At 36.3% G+C, this 16663-nt stretch overlaps 1 pseudogene; it reads right to left on the bottom strand.

Moving 5' to 3' along the window:
- Window positions 1-691: 691 nt before the first annotated feature.
- On the bottom strand, window positions 692-2961 carry LOC105743159 (annotated as a pseudogene).
- Between the last annotated feature and the right edge of the window lie 13702 nt (window positions 2962-16663).

Raw genomic sequence — 16663 nt, 5'->3', positions numbered from 1 at the left:
GTGCTCAGGTCCTTCTTGCTTCAGCCCTTTGGAGTGAACCTGTTGTGTTCCTCTGGCAAGATAGAAGTTCTGCTCCTAGATTAGCTGGTTGTCTCTGGCCCCTACTTTCTCTGCAGGGATTTCAGCTACAGAGCTTCACCCCAGGCCTGTATGCAAGGCCTGGACTGGGTCTGGAGGGTAACAACGGGAGCAGGGGAGTGGAGAAGCTCTTCCACACACTCCCTAGGCCTGGGCTTGGGCTGGCTCTGGAGGGGTGAAGGGGTCCCAAGAGCACCACGCAAAGTCTCACTCATGTGAGGGGCCTGGGTTGGATCCAGAGAGGTGGAGGGATCACCAGAGTGAGGAGGAAGGTCTCACTCACAAGGCTGGCCTGGGCTGGATCTGGAGAGGTCCAGCGGGGGCAGGGAGCAGAAAAGTTCTCCCATGCACTCGTGGGGCCTGGGCTTAGTCTTATTCTGGAGGGGTGGAGGGGTCCTGAGAGCGTGGCAGAAAGTGTCACTCAAGTACGGGGGGCCTGGGCTGGATCTGCATAGGTCCATCCTTGGCTATTCCCTGGTCTTTCAATACTTCATATTTCTGTTTTGTTTTTTTTTTTTTTTTGTGGAACTGGGGATTGAACTCAGGCCCTTGTGCTTGCCAGGGAAGCGCTTATTCCACTGAGCCATGTCCCAGGCCCCAACACGTCATATTTCTAATGCTGCTCATACCAGACATTCAGTGTCATAGTTGCCAGACTTGGATAACCAGCTTCAAATACTTTGGCTTGGGCCTTGTCCCATATGAAGGATTTCACTGGAGGCCTGTCTGAAGAGATGAGTGAGAAGTTGATGCCTTCCTAGAAGAGTTTTGTTTTTTTTTTATCTCAGGATCTTTGTTTCTTGGTCAATACTTTCTATCTCTTTTAGACTGATTCCAATCCATTTCTGAAGGTAAAAGAGGTAGTACTCACAAACTTGCTCATCATCTGCTCAACCACTTACTACAGCAGATTTCAGTGAAGAAAACCTATGATAGAACTCTTCTGTTTGTGTTTCCAATTTAGCCTTTGAAATACCATAGCAACAAGGTTTGCATAGGCCAGGGCGGAACTAGCAGTGTTATTTTCAGCTGAGTTGACCTAGGATTTGAGCAGCTGAAACTCTTCCACTTGATGATAATAACACAAGTTAAGTAGTTCTTTTTAAAAACTTTATTTATTTATTTATTTATTTATTTATTTGGTACAGGGTCTCACTACACAGCTGAGACTCCTAGTGATTCTCCTGTCTCAGCCTCCTCAGCACTGGGATTACAGGCATGCACCACCATACCCAGTTTTAGTTGCTGGCAGGTGTGCCGAGGGTTCCAGGCCTGGCAAGGCATGTGTTTCCAGGGTTCAAACCTGGCTCCTTGAGCTTGCAAGGCAAGAGCTTATTTCCCCAGCCAAGTTAAGTAGTTTATAAAGTATTTTTGAGTCTTCTGTATATAATTTAGTTGCTTGCTGAAGTTGACTTGTTTCATGGTGAGGGCTCCTTGAAAGGCTGGCACCATCAGATAGATCAGGTTGATGGAAACAATTTCTTCTACATTATTACTTCAGCTCCTGAGTTGCTCCTTCAATTGAGGAATCCCTACATCTAGACACTTGAGCTGCCATGCCACACTCACAGTTCGAAGGTCTTGTACATTTGAGAAGTGTCTATTTAGATAGTTTTCTCTTGTTTTTGAGTGTATCATATAGTTTTTGACAAAAGGTCACATTTTAAATGTAACACTCATAATGTGGTTGCACATAACATTTCGAAATTTAATGGTCTTATGAAGATAAAATAGTATTCTGTATGGAGGTACATTTAGATTTACTTTTATTTCAACAGTTAAATTTTCCTTTAATAACATTTGCTGAAAGCCAACATTTTGGCCCTAACCTTCTAAGGTCAATTAAGACTCAGGCCATATGAGAACTTGTACTGTAACGTCAAGTACCTCGGTAGTGTCCCAAATTTTCTGATCCAGAAGGTTATGGGGCCAAAGAGGAAATTGATCGATGACGTGGAGTGTGCCTAAGGAGAGTCACATGAGGAGAAGACACTCTCTCAGGCTTTCACAGAGAGCACATTGGCCAAGCATTGGCCGTGACTCATCCACATGGCTGCACTGACAAAGGTTCTACAATCTGAGGTACAGGATCTCAGGATAAATCCTGAGGGCATTTCACTGACCTTCACAAACCAAAAAGCTACAACTCTTGTTGCATAGGTTCTGCTTTACCTTGGTCTTAACCATCCAGTAGAAAAGTATGAAGATGAAATATAGGAAGTAAAGCCATGTTGTTATGTTGAGCTGTGGGGGACTCATGTCAATAATTTCTGACATTGCCAATTAAACAGAAGACCCAATGCTATTATGGGCTTCTGTACTCTTTTAGAATATTTTGCTGAGTTTACACACCTATAATATTCAACAACGGAACTTAAAAAAAAATTGGGGTATAACTATGAATGTCCATTTTGTATCTGTGTATTCAAAGTGGTTGGGAGAGATATATAGTTGCATTCTCTTAATGAATAGAATGATTTTTTCTAATGGTGTTTGTAAGTAGGATCACAAGTCTGCATCTTGTACAGCAATTAACCACTAAGAAGAATATATGCAGTGTATTATTTGTTGAAACTGTACTTTCAATTTGATTTGAAACTGTCTCATTGCTATATGTTTATCAATAAAACTTTGAAAAGAAAAAAAAATAACATTTGCTAACATACTGCTGAAATTTTTAATATAAAATAAATTTGTCATAAATCTCTTTCGTTAAAGAACCCAAGTTATTTTGGATTTTATTTAACATTTTGAAACTTTTTTATTTTTAAGTGATTAACTATTTGCTGTGATACCAGGAAAGGAGATCTTCAGTTCTTCAGAATAATGAATACGTTTTAATTGCTCAATTAACTGATCACCGTCAACTCGGAATAGAAACATATCTTGAGAATCATTATAGAATTTTGCAGTAGTTAAATGGTAAGTAATGAAAAAATAATGTAAGAATAGCTTTAGGTTATGGCCTTATAAAAATGTTGAGATCCCCTTAATGACATTTTTATTTCATCAAGGAGAAATTGAATAAGATATTTAATTCAGAAATTAAAATAGAAAGAACTCTTTCTAATAGAAAAAGTCTACATACTTAGAGACATGTCATAGCTACTTTCATTATAAATCATGACATGATAATCAGATTTGGAGAACTAAAAAGTAAGGGCCATCTCATTTTCTAATAAACAAATAAAAGTGAACAGATGATATCACTCTTTAGGACCAAGAATTTTTGGAACTTGACCAAGGAAACTTTTTCAAACTTATTCTGGCAGCAAACTAGACCTCAAATGATTGCTTGATGTTACATGCAAGATTGCTGCCAATATGAGCAAGGAGAAACATCCTGAGTCGATTTTCAAGATGTGTAACATAAAAAAAAATGACTTTACTGAAGAGTAAGAATCCCAGGCACGCAAGGAGAACTGGGAGTGAAAAGAGAAGTAAAATGCTGTGACTGACACTGTAACACTATAAGGAGTGTTTCCAATACAAGTTTCACTGCTGTTTATAATTGTTAATATTAGACAAATAATAAACACATTCAGTAGCAAAACAATTGTATTAGCATGATATTGCCCTCATTGCATGTGTAGTTTGAGTTACAGATTCTAAACTAATGGCTGAATTTCTTCTAGTCTGAGAAAAAGTTGTTTTTCTTCAATCTGAATAAAACTGAATTGTGGGTTCTCTATAGAAAGTTGACATTTTGAACTTTCCCTCTTTTTGTGAGGTGATTTCTATGTAGTTTACTGTCCAATTAATTTTAGTGAGTTTTGCAAAGTTGGCATTGTAAATTAAGCAACTGGAAAAAAGTTTTCTGAAATATAATTAATAAAGTATTATTTTCATTCAGAAGTTGCAAATCGGAAAAGGGCTAATTGAAGCAGCCATTCAAAAGGGGTTGTTTAGCATGTCGTGTAGCCTCCTAGAGTCAAGAAGTATTGTTAGTATAGATTAGTCTGTAGGTACCAGGGTTCCATCAGTTTAAAATGAGAACTTGTTTTATTTGTTTTTAAATTTTTAATCTTCTCAAGTTTGAATATGTTATCTAGAGACTCAGTAACTGCCAAGTTTATGGTTTCAGGGAGCCCAGTAACTAGACAGTTCATTGGCTTTTCAATTAGAAACAACACTTAATTCCAAAAATAAAGAAGAAGGGCCAGTGAGATAGCTCAATGGACCAAGCACCTGCTTAGGCAAGTGCAGGGACTGGGGTTCAATCCCTGGTACCTCATGCTGTGCCGGCCCCACCCCAGGGTGCACTGAGCTGGCTACTGAGACCAGGCATGATCGTGCATGCCTGTAATTCCAGTGCTGGGGAGGCTGAAAACAAGAGGATCACTAAATGAATCTGAGCTGCATAGTGACACCGCATACCAAATACATAAAAAAAAAATAAATAAAAACAAAAAAGAAGAGATTAGTGGATCAAACAAAATATAAGCATACTTACAAGAGTGGAAGCAATCCAACAGGACTAATCCACAGAGCTTCAACCCTCACCCATTACAGGAATAGTGATTTTGAGAAGTTCTCAAATATCTGGAGGGTTCTAAGGAGAACAGCAGTCTTGCCTCAAAGGATAAACTAAGGGTATATGGACATTTCATCTCACTGTCCCCTCTCCAAACAGAGCAACAAGCAACCTGCAGGATTTTTAAGGATATGCAACAGAGGTGAGTGACCAAGGACAGGATCAGCTTCTTCCTCACCTGCCTAATCTTGCTATTTCTTAAAAATAATGAGACTGAAAAATCAATCCAATAATTTCTACACAAGAAGACTCATAGAAGTTTAAACAGAATCAATGAAAAATCAGAAGATACACAGAAGACATAAAAAACAAAACTTTTTTGAAAGGTTAAACAAGTGATTACTGACTTTATTGGGAACTTAAATATTGGACTCCAAGCACACCTGAGTCACCTCTAGGAGCCTGTAGATTATCCCTTGCCAACTGGGACGTTCACTTTTACACAGTGCTAACAGTGTTCACATTTGAGTCTGCAATTAACAACCCAGCTCCTTGAGCCTACATCCAGCTCATAGTGCCCTCCTCCAGTCTTAGCCCTGTCAGAGATTGCTTGACAACTTTCATGAGTCTCTTGGAAACCTAGGTTTACATGGGGTGTTCCACTCCCATGTGAATCTTGACCTCATTCATATGGACTGTAGCAGCAGCCATTCTACACTAGGCACAGTGGTTCCACAATAGGGGCACTGGATTCTCCACCCTGCATTCTTCAAGACTCCCATGCACAGTCCTTGCCTAACACAATAGGTCAGTCTTTTGGTTGGCTAAGCAGCAAGAGTTGACTCTGTTTTGCCTGGTACTGCAGATTCCCATGAGACACTCACTACCCACAGCCCTGAAACCTCACTGGGCATGAAGAAATCTTCCCACATTATTCTTGGGCAGATTTGGTTCTCTTCTGTCAGAAACTAGTCCCAGTGACCCCCAAATATATTTTGGGTAAATGTCACTGGTCCACAAACTGCAGGAATCAAGGACAGGAGACTCAGAACCAAGACCTCATACCTTCATTAGCTTGAACATCTACCACAAATGGGACTATGGATAGAGGCTGCTTGAACTGAGTAACCTACATACAAATTCACAGATTACAAAGAGGATCAAAGAGAAATGTGACTTGTAAAATTAAACACTACTGGCTTTGGAAGAAATCACTGTTCTGGGAATATAAGATTTTTTTCTTCTTTTGCATTCATTTAATCCATTTATCTATTTGCTCCTCTGTTTGTATGTTTTTGATTTTTTACTATGTTTTTGGTGGAGGTTAGAGTTTAGTCACTCATTTTCTTTTTCCCCTTTTAACATCATTTTGTTTTATTTGTTGGAATAGGCTCTATTTTTATTCTCTCTCTCTCTCTCTCTCTCTCTCTCTCTCTCTCTCTCTCTCTCTCTCCCTCTGTCTTTCTCTCTCTCTTTCTGACTGTATCTCTTTCAAGTTTCCTTAGTATTTTTTATGTTTCATTTCCTCTAGTTTAACCTTCACTCTATATTGCTCATTCCTTTCCTAGATACCTTTTTTAATTACTGTTCTGTAGTACCATTAATTCCTCTTTACTTCCTAACAAGAACTTTTACTTCAATCTTATCACATTATTTATTTTTATATTGGCTTATTTTTCATAATTTATTTCTCTTTTCTCTTTTCTTCATGCTTCCATACACATACAATTTACCTTTTTTTTAAGGCACCCCGCTGTCAGGGGCCTGGGAGATGGCTCAATACAATAAGCGCTTCCCTGGAAAGCACAAGGGCCTGAGTTCAATCTCTGGTTCTGCCAAAAAAAACTTTAAAAAGGCAGCAAGCGTGGACTCCCTTCCCACACACCACTTCCAGTGTTCCCAGATGAGCCAACCACAACTGTACTGCACAGATTTAACCTTGACTTTCTGTGTCAAGCTGCTTACACATACAGCTTTGTTTCAGCTTGCTTCAAGTACTCTATACTTTGTGCCCAGAATGCCCTGACTCAAAACTGCTCCTTTCCTGCTAGCTAACATGAGTTTGGTCTGGTGTGGGTTCCACGGTGCCTTGACTCAGTTTTCTTGTCACTTTTATAAATGTGTAGATAGTTACCTATGTATTACTAAGATTGAATACTGTGCTACAGTAAGAAGAGATTAAACTTCACTATTGTGTGAATATTACAACATATAATTTTATGATTAATCTTAGACTTTTTTGTGTATTTAGTGCAGGGTGTACAGGGTCTATAGCATCTCACTATTCAAATAGAATTGGTAGTGATTCTCCTGTTTTCAGCTTTCAAAGTGCTGAGATTACAGGCGTGCACCGCCATGCGCGGTCTAAATAGCCTTCACAGCACACCCTGAGGGCTGGGCCAGCACTGCAGGCCAGGAATGAACCTGGAACCCTGCATCTGCCTAAGCAGGTGATTTAATCTGCTAAGCTATTGAGCAGGCCCTTCAGATTTTGTTATACAGACATGAATCCTCTACGTATGTCTATAGGTTGTAAAGTACTAGTTATTACCATATGTCATTTTCCAATTTTTGGTTGATAAAATGTTATTATTAACTGTACTATTTTAGTCAATGTTACATATTTGTGTAACATTGACTATTAACCTGCCTTGTAGGCAAATATCTACGTTTTGGGGTGTCGAGAACAATAATACAGTCTAGTATCAATGATTACATACTAGGATAAATAGGGTACAAACTTTCATGCCAAGTAAACAGAAGCTGAAAACATCATATCATAGTGATACATGTGTACCTATGTTTATAGCAGCACAATTTGTGATAGCAAATTCCTGGAAACAACCAAAATGTCCATCACCTGAAGAATGGAAGAAAAAGATGTGGTATTTTTATAAAATGGATTATTACTCAGCTATAAAAAATGATAAAACAGAAACCATTATATTTAAGTGGATGCCACCTGAAGATATACCCATAAGTAAAATAAACCAGACCCACATGTATAAATATCATATAGTCTACTTAGTGTAAGAACACAAAACAAGAAATAAAAAGAGAAAGTTATAACACAATTGAAAGGAAAGCAAGAAATTAAGGATTAAACAATGAAGAAAGGGCAAAGAGAAAAGCTAGGAAACATGGCAGGGGCAAAAAAAATACATTTATAAGCACAGGATGGTTAAGGCAATGATCCTAAGAATCTTCAGCAGGTTTTTGAAACTAGCAGTTAATTGGTAGGATTCTCATCCTGACTAAATATATATGCTGATACCTGTGAACTAAGCAACTGCCTTGAATAGCAATGTGTAATACTAGAGTCATGATTGGAATGCTTCTCATTCTGGTCTTCTAAATATGTACTGCTTGTCATGTCATATCAGTTACTGCTATAATGTATCTCAAGTAAATGTTTGTTTTAAAAAAGTGTAATACATGAAAACAAGAGACAAGAAAAAAATGTCATAGGACTGTCCTGCTGCAATGCTGTATATGGTCAGATATCTAAATTCCTGTGTATAAATATATAATTGTTTATTCTAATTTTTTAAAAAATTACTTATTTATTTTTTCTTTTTTTCTTCATATTCTTTAGAGATTTAAAGTTTAACATATCAATACTTGATGTAAAATACCTGTTCCTTGCTAAGTCCAAGATGTTAGATATTCAGACAGATAGTGAAGTTAAGCTCAACTGCCTATGTTATAGAGTAATAATATCATTAAGCTTCTCTTCTGAAGAGTTAAAAACTTAAGTTTGCAGACCATAAATTAGAGAAAAAGAGGAGCTATAAGGACAACCAACATTTTGGCCCTAGTCTTTAAGGGTCAGTGAGGACTCAGGACATAAGAGAACCTGTACTGTAACATCCTGTAACTCAGTGATGTCCCAAATTTTCTGATCAAGGAGATTATGGGGCCACAGAGGAACGTGATCGACAATGTAGAGTGTGCCTAAGGAGAGTCCCATGGAGATAAATCATTCTCACAGGCTTTCACATAGAGCAAATTGGTCAAGCACTGACCATGACCCATCCACATGGCTGACACTGACAAAGGATGTGAAAACTGTGGTACAGGATTTCAGGGTAAATCCTTAAGGGTTTTTGACAGACCTTGTCACATACAAAAGTTACATTTCTTGTCATATAGTTCTTGCTTTATCTTGGGCTTAACCATCGCTCAGTGCAATAAGCGCTTCCCTGGCAAGCCCAAAGGCCTGAGTTCAATTCCTGGATCTGGCCTGGGAGATAGCTCAGTGCAATAAGCGCTTCCCTGGCAAGCCCAAAGGCCTGAGTTCAATTCCTGGATCTGAAAAAAAGGACAAGCCACTACTATTATGGACTACTGAACTACATTGGATTATTTTATATTTATTTATTTATTTATTTATTTATTTATTTATTTATTTATTTTTGCGGAACCAGGGATTGAACTCAGGCCCTTGCTCTTGCCAGGGAAGTGCTTATTCCACTGAGCCATTTCCCTGGCCCCAACATTGGATTATTTTGCTGAATTCACGCACCTACCATATTTAAATGGCAATGGAATACCTACATCTGACAAAACTAAACAAGAAAAGGGGATACAAATGAAGGACCATTTTGTATCTTTATATACAAAATAGTTAAGATAGATATACAGCTACTGTCTCTTAATTCAATGGGAAGAAAAATTTGTACTAATAATGTTTGGACATGATATCATGTCTGCATCTTGTACTATGAATAACCACTAAGAAGACAACAATATGCAATGCACTAATTATTGAAACTGTCCTATTAATCGGTATTGAAACTGTCTCATTGCTATTTGTTTCTCAATAAAATTAATAAAATAATAAAAGAAAATAAAAAATAAACAGAAGGGGTAGGATTCTAAGATAGACACAAAGGCCAAAAGGCATCTATGGAAGATATCTGTGGAAAGTAGTCATTTCTTAAAGAGGTGTTGGTAATAGTAATAAATCAATACACCATAAACAATTTACAAGCCTCAGTGCAGAAGATAAATAAAATTAGGAAATGAAAAAAACATGACAAGAAATACTCAACTCCCTCAAGCCTACCTAGGTTTCAATGAAATGTAAGAAATCAATAACCACTTGTCTGATAGCAATAGAAGTAACAAAGAAGATAAGTAATGCTCTTGACAAATTCAAATCAGAGAAAATTAGATAATTAAAGAGATAACAAACAGTGACAAAATGCTTAGTAAATCTAGAATATAAACAGATAAGAAAATTGGAGTTTACAAATTAAATGGATTCCCTGAATGCCTAACATAGAAAAGAGCTAGACTCCATCATCATCAATTTGGAAGATTAAAAATTTTAGTGAAAGTATTCACAGCAGAGTCAACCAATGTGAATATAGGAATCAGATCTAAAAGACATGTTTGTATGTGCTGAACAGAAAATGAAAGATTCTTAAAAGTATCAAGGGACTATGAAACATCAATCCTAAAGCTGTTATACAATGTAAAGGAGACTAATATAAGTTTATTTGGAATCAATAAAAAATCAGAAGATAACACAAAGGGTATAGAAATCTTTCCACAGAAGCAATAGTAGAAAACTTTCCAAGTGCAAAAAAAAATTCATATACTAAGATGTGAGGCATGTAGAAATCTAAATAGCAATGATCAGAAAAAAAATACATTATGGCATATAATGTTCAAGATTCCAAAACTTCAGGGCCAGCCAGATAGTTCAGTGGACTAAAGCACCTGCTTAGGCAGAATGCAGTGGCTGGGTTTCTGTCCCTAGCTTGTAGTGCCTGTCCCACTTGCGGAGTGCACTGAGAAAATGATTGACACTGGGTGTGGTGGTACACACAGGTAATCCAAACACTTAGGAAGCTGAAAACAGGAAGATCACTACCAGTTTAATCTATGTAGTGAGGCCCTGTAGACCCTGTTGACCCTGTACTAAATATTAAAAAAATTACAAACGGGGGTATAAAAAGCAAATCTAAAATTCAGCAGGACACAACAAAGCCACACAAAAAATAATTAAAGCACATAAATAACCAAATAGTCACTAACACAGTTTTAAAGGGAGATCACAATACCCCTCTCTCACAGATAGATGAACTAGACAAAAAAAATCAATAAATAAATATCAGAATTAAACTAAGCCTTTGAAAAAGATTGATTTGTCTACAGAGTTTAGCCCTCAAAATCAGAGCACACATTCTGATATGCATGTGGAATATTCTCCAAAATAGACCACATACTAGCCCAAAAATGTTTCACTAAATGTAGGGGTTTTGAAATCATTCCTTGCACATTACCTGAACATAATGCTGTGAAACTGGAAATCTATTACAAAAGGTAACTCAAAAACTATAGAAATGTATGGAAATTAAACAATACATTTCTGAACAACCAATGGGTGACAGAAGGATTTAAACATGAAAATTCACAGTATGTAAAATTAAACAGAAATGCTGAAAAAAATTCTAAAACATATGAGATGCAATGAAAACAGTCCTAAGATGTAAATTTATAGTGATAAATGTGGACATCAGGTAAACAGGATGAGCTCAAATATACAACATAATTTTGATTCTCAAACTTCCGATACACAACAAATCAAATGCAAATCTCATAGGAAGGAAGAAAATATAAAGATACAATCAAAAATTAATGCAACTGAGGCTAAAAATACAAAGTATCAATGAGTGGAAATCTTTAAAAGAATTAATAAAATTAAGAAAGCATTAGCTGATCTCATCAAAAAAAGTAAAAAAAAAAAAATCAACCAACTAAGAATGAAAAGGAAGGAAATCACAAGAGATCCTACAGAAATTCAGAATATCAATACCTAGTATGAGAGCCTATATTTATTTTTTTTTGTGGTACTGGGGATTGAATTCAGGACCCTGCACTTGCCAGGCAAGCGTTAATGCATTAAATCTACTGAGCTATCTCCCCGGCCCTAAGAACATATATTGCAATAAGATGGAAAACGGAAGAAATAGAAAGATTTCTGGACACATTCCAGTTCAATATCTAAATCTAGAATATATAAAAGCTCTAACCCAATATCTGCCAATAAAATTGAAAATATAGTTAAAAATTTGCCAACAAAGGGAAGCCCAGGCCCTAATGGATTCGCACTTGAATTTTTACAAGAAATTTAGAAAATATGGGCCAGCCAAATAACTCAGTGGATAAAGTGCCTGCAAGCAGGTGCAGGGGCCCAGGGTTCAATCCCCCAGTCTGCTGTGCTGGCCCTATCCCCAGGGAACACTGAGACAGCAATTGAGACTGGACATGGTGGCACGCACCTATAATCCCAGCTCTTGGCTGTAAACAAGAGGATCACTACATGTCCGATCTAGTAGCGAGACCCTGAACACTCTGTAGACCCTTCCCTAAAATACAAAAAATAAAAACAAAAAAACAAATTTAGGTTTCTCATGACATGAATGCTTACATTCCTTCAGAAAACTTCAAGGGAAACAATACAAAATTATCTCTGGTGGGAAGTAGTACACTAATTCTAAAACCAGGGAAGAACCTAACCAAAACAGAAAACTATAGTTTAATCTCTATTGAACATAGATGCCAAAATTCTCAGAAACATTCTGGCAAACAGAATACAAACAATCATCAAGAAGATTATATATATAGCACAATGCATTTGGATTCAACCCAAGGATGCAGGATGGTTCAATATATTCAAAAGAATAAATATAATATGCCATATTAACAGATTCAAAGATAACAATCACATGATCACATCAATAGTTGCAGAAAAACAAATATTTGCTGAAGCCTAACACTCATGTTTAAACACTACTGTTATTACACAAAAGAAATAAGGAAAAAAGGATAAGCATAGGAAAGGAATAAGTTAATTTATCATTATTTGTAAATAACATGATACTCTACATAAAAGATTCCAAAGGCTCCACCAAAAGACACTTAGAATTAATATCCAAATTCTTTAGTGTCACTTTATACAAAGTCAACACTCAAAAATCAATATCACTCCTGTACGAAAGCAACAAACTCACACAGAGAGAAATTAGGGAATGCAACCTTCCACAGTAGCATCTAAAATGAATAAGTACTTAAGAATCATTCTAACAAAAGATGTAAAAGTTCTGCACAGTAAAAATTGCAGTGCCCTAAAAAAAGAAAACCAAAGAGGATATCAGAAACATTAGGGCTGTCCAGACAGCTCAGTGGACTAAAGTGCCTCCTTAGGGAGAGCACAGGGACCAGGGTTACATCCCCAGCACCACATGCCATGCCGGCTCTGCCCCCAGGGCACAATAAGACAACTGAGACTAGGCATGGCAGTGCACACCTATAATCCTAGCTTTTGGGAGGCTGAAAACAGGAGGATCACTATGAGTCCAGCCTGTGTAGTGAGACCCTGTAGACCCTGTACTAAACACATAAAAATAAATAAATAAAATAAAAGAGAAACATTAAATATGCTGGAAGAGAAAAAATTAGTAGAAATCTTGAAGACATAGGTATAGGCAGAGAATTGATAACAGAACCCAGAACATACAGGAAATACAACAAAGAATCAACAAATGACATTTCACCTTTATAAAATGCTTCTGCAAAACAAAAGATGTCATGAACAAAGCGAAAAGGACAACTTAGAAAGTGAAAAAAAGTATAGCTATTTGTCTCTGAGACAAAGGATTTATATCTGGAACATTTAAAATCTTGGAAAAAATCAGGCCCTCAAAATTCAAAGACAGAATCCAAAAAAATGGGCATGTGAGATGAATACGCAGTTCTAAGATGAATAAGTACAAATGGAAAATAAATATATGACATACATGAAAAAATGTGAAATACAAATTAATACAACAGAAAGAATGGCTATCATCAAGTAAGCAGTAACAAATGCTGGCGTGTATAGGAGGAAAAGTGAATACATCTTTACTGTTGGTGGGAGTATAGAGTGGTGCAACCACTGTGGCAATAAGTGTGTATGCTTCTTCATAAGCTAGAATTAGAGGTCTCATTTGAACCAGCTCCTTCCCTTCTGGGTATCTTACCTGAACAAATAAAAACTTCACACCACAATGATATATGTACAACTATATTTATAGCAGCACATTTTGTAATTGCTAAATCTTGGAACGAACCCAAATGCCCATCAACTGATAAATGGATTAAAAAATGTGTTTCCTATATTATGGAATACTACTCAGCCATAAAGCAAGATATACTTGAAACTTTTATAGGTAAATGAATGCAACTTAAAGCTATATTCATAGGTGAAATGAACGAGACTCATGTGTGTAAACATTATATTGCCTCTCGTGTGAAAACTGAAAGAGTAAATGAGATCCAAAATGTACAATAAATACTATAATAAGGAACAATATGATCAAAAGAAAAGTAAAATCATGCTTCAAGAAAGTGGCAAGGAAGAATTGGCAAAATGAAAAAATATATAAAATATATACATACACAAGACAGTTAAAATAATAGTTATACAGTTGGCTTTTCTTGGTTCAATGAGAGAAAAGTTCTGTGCTAGTAATTTTCTGAACAATGTTTCATGCCTATATCTTGTACTCTGAACAACTACTCCAAATATAACAATAAGCAATGTCTTAATTATTGTTAATTTCCCTAGTAGCCTATTTTAAACCCTGTTTTATTGTTATTGCTTTCATTTTCTCTGTTCAAAATAAAATAAATCGGGGACAACCGGCTTGGGCACCCCTCCTGTCCCTCTCTTGGACAGGAGCTTTCTTTCCCTCAATAAATATATTCTACTCATAAAAAATAAAATAAAATAATAAAGTAAACTACCATCAAAGAAAAGCTGAGGTCTGTATAGATTCACTGCTGAATTCTACAGTCTAATGCCATTACTCCTAAAACTTTTTCATAAAATTAAAAGGGAAGAAATATCCACAAAGTCATTTTTGGAAGCAAGCATCATCCTAATACCAAAACCAGAGACACATTCAAATTAAAACAAAAAATGCAAGCAGTCTTTTCAATAAATATATATATACAACAGTCCTCAATAAACTTCTGTCAAATCAAATGCAATAAATCATTAGAAAGATTACACACCAAAACCAAGTAGGTTTCATTCCCCAGAAGCAGGGATGGTTCAATAAATGCAAATCAATTAATGTAACACACCATATTAACTGAACCAATAGGGGAAATCATGATCATTGCAAAAGGTAAAAATCTCATTTTGGGGGCTGGGGAGATAGCTCAGTATAATAAGCCCTTGCCTGGCAAGCATAAGGGCCTGAGTGTAATCCGTGGTTCTGCCAAAAAAATAAATAAATAAAATAAAGAAGAATCTTATTTTGTAAACTGCACCACCAATATATGATAAAAACATACAGAGAAAACTGAAATAGAAAGTCTTTATTTCATACTGATAAAAGACATCTATGACAAACCAGCAGTCAACATCATACTAAATGTTGAAAAACTGAAAACATTCACTACAAAAGCAGTGGTCAAATACATTCATTATCACCATTATTTTTTACTTTTCCAATTTTTTTATTTATTTCATAGAGGGTCTCACTATGCAGCTCAGACTCGTGGTGATCCTCTGTCTCAGCCTCCACAGCACTGGGATGACAAGCATGTGCCACCGCACCTGAGTTTGGTGCTGGCCCGGCATGCTTGTTTTGTTTGCTACAAGTCTGAGTTTGATCTACTTTACTTAATGAGTTCTAGGTCAGCCTCAACTACATAGCAAGACCATGACTCAAAACAAAAGAACCCAGGAATCACCCACGTTATACTATAGTGGAGCCACAGGCTTTCATTTATGTATATAAAAAAAAGGTGGACTGACTTAATGAATGTAGTTTCATCTTGACATTCCAGATATATTTAAGTCAAATAATATAATACACTACTTGATAAATGCAGCTTCATTTATGGACAATGTTATAGGGTGGCACCCTAAATCCACAACTATAATCACAACTTGGGGATGCCAAAGTAAAAATAAATAGAGTTAAGAAAGGATAGAGTTTGGTCAATTGATAGTAAATTTCACTTAGAAGGAATAAATTCTGTTATTTTATTACACAGCATGGTCACTAAGGTTAATAATGTATTGTACTTTTCCAAATAAATAAGTTGTAAATGTTCTAAATACTAAAATAATCAATATTTGAAGTGACAAATGTGCTAATTAGACTGATTTGACCATTTTACAATTCAAACATGTATCCAAACTTCATATCATATCCTCTGATTAGGTACAATTTCTAGTCAACTAAAAAACAAAATTAATAAAACAAAATTAAATAATTAAAAATTTTGGGCTGGGGAGATAGCTCAGAAGAATAAGCTCTTGCCTGGCAAGCGCAAGGTCCTGAGTTCAATCCCAAGTACCAGGAAAAAAAAAAGAGAGATGTCAATTAGTTGCTTATCTGCTGAATTTGAGAAATGCCTTTTAAAAATTTGATGAACCTTATTTTATTTTACTTCATTTTATTTTGTATTTTAGGTAAGGATCTACAGTGTTAAGGGTCTCACTACTACATCGGACTCATAGTGATCCACCTGGTTACAGCCTCCCAAGAGCTGGGATTATAGGCACGTGCTATCACTCCCAGTCTCAACTGCCATCTCAGGATGCCCCAGGGAAGGGGCCAGCATGGCAGGTTGGGGAATCAAAACCCCAGCCCCTGTGTCTGCTTGCAGGTACTTTAATCCAATGAGCCATTTGGCCAGCCCAATCTTATCATATTTTAAAAAGTAGAATTTTCTTCTCTATAGAGAAATGATATAGATCAAAATATTAAATGTATTAATGAGTTGCAAATTGCATGGTGCAATCACAGTAAGTGCCTTCATGTATGTCATGTCACCTCTTCATACAAATTCCTTCCATTAAAACTGGGCATAATTTACACACACATGCTCACAAAAGCTTGAGTTGATAATATTTGTGGTATGTTTATATAGTCTCCACACTTTTTATTAAATGCAGTAAATCTCTGCTAATTTTCTTTTATGTTTGGTTCTTTGTTACTGAAATCAATATCTGACATACTACCACCACAAGAAATTAATTGAAAGGTTAACTTCCTAATTTTTCATAGCAGCTTAACCTAAATCATCTAACTACAAAAT

Source organism: Octodon degus, unplaced genomic scaffold, assembly GCF_000260255.1.
Source record: "Octodon degus isolate 3935 unplaced genomic scaffold, OctDeg1.0 scaffold00103, whole genome shotgun sequence".
In the NCBI taxonomy this organism is placed as follows: domain Eukaryota; kingdom Metazoa; phylum Chordata; class Mammalia; order Rodentia; family Octodontidae; genus Octodon; species Octodon degus.
The sequence above is the reverse complement of the archived record's forward strand: the minus strand, read 5'-3'. Positions and strand labels throughout refer to the sequence as shown.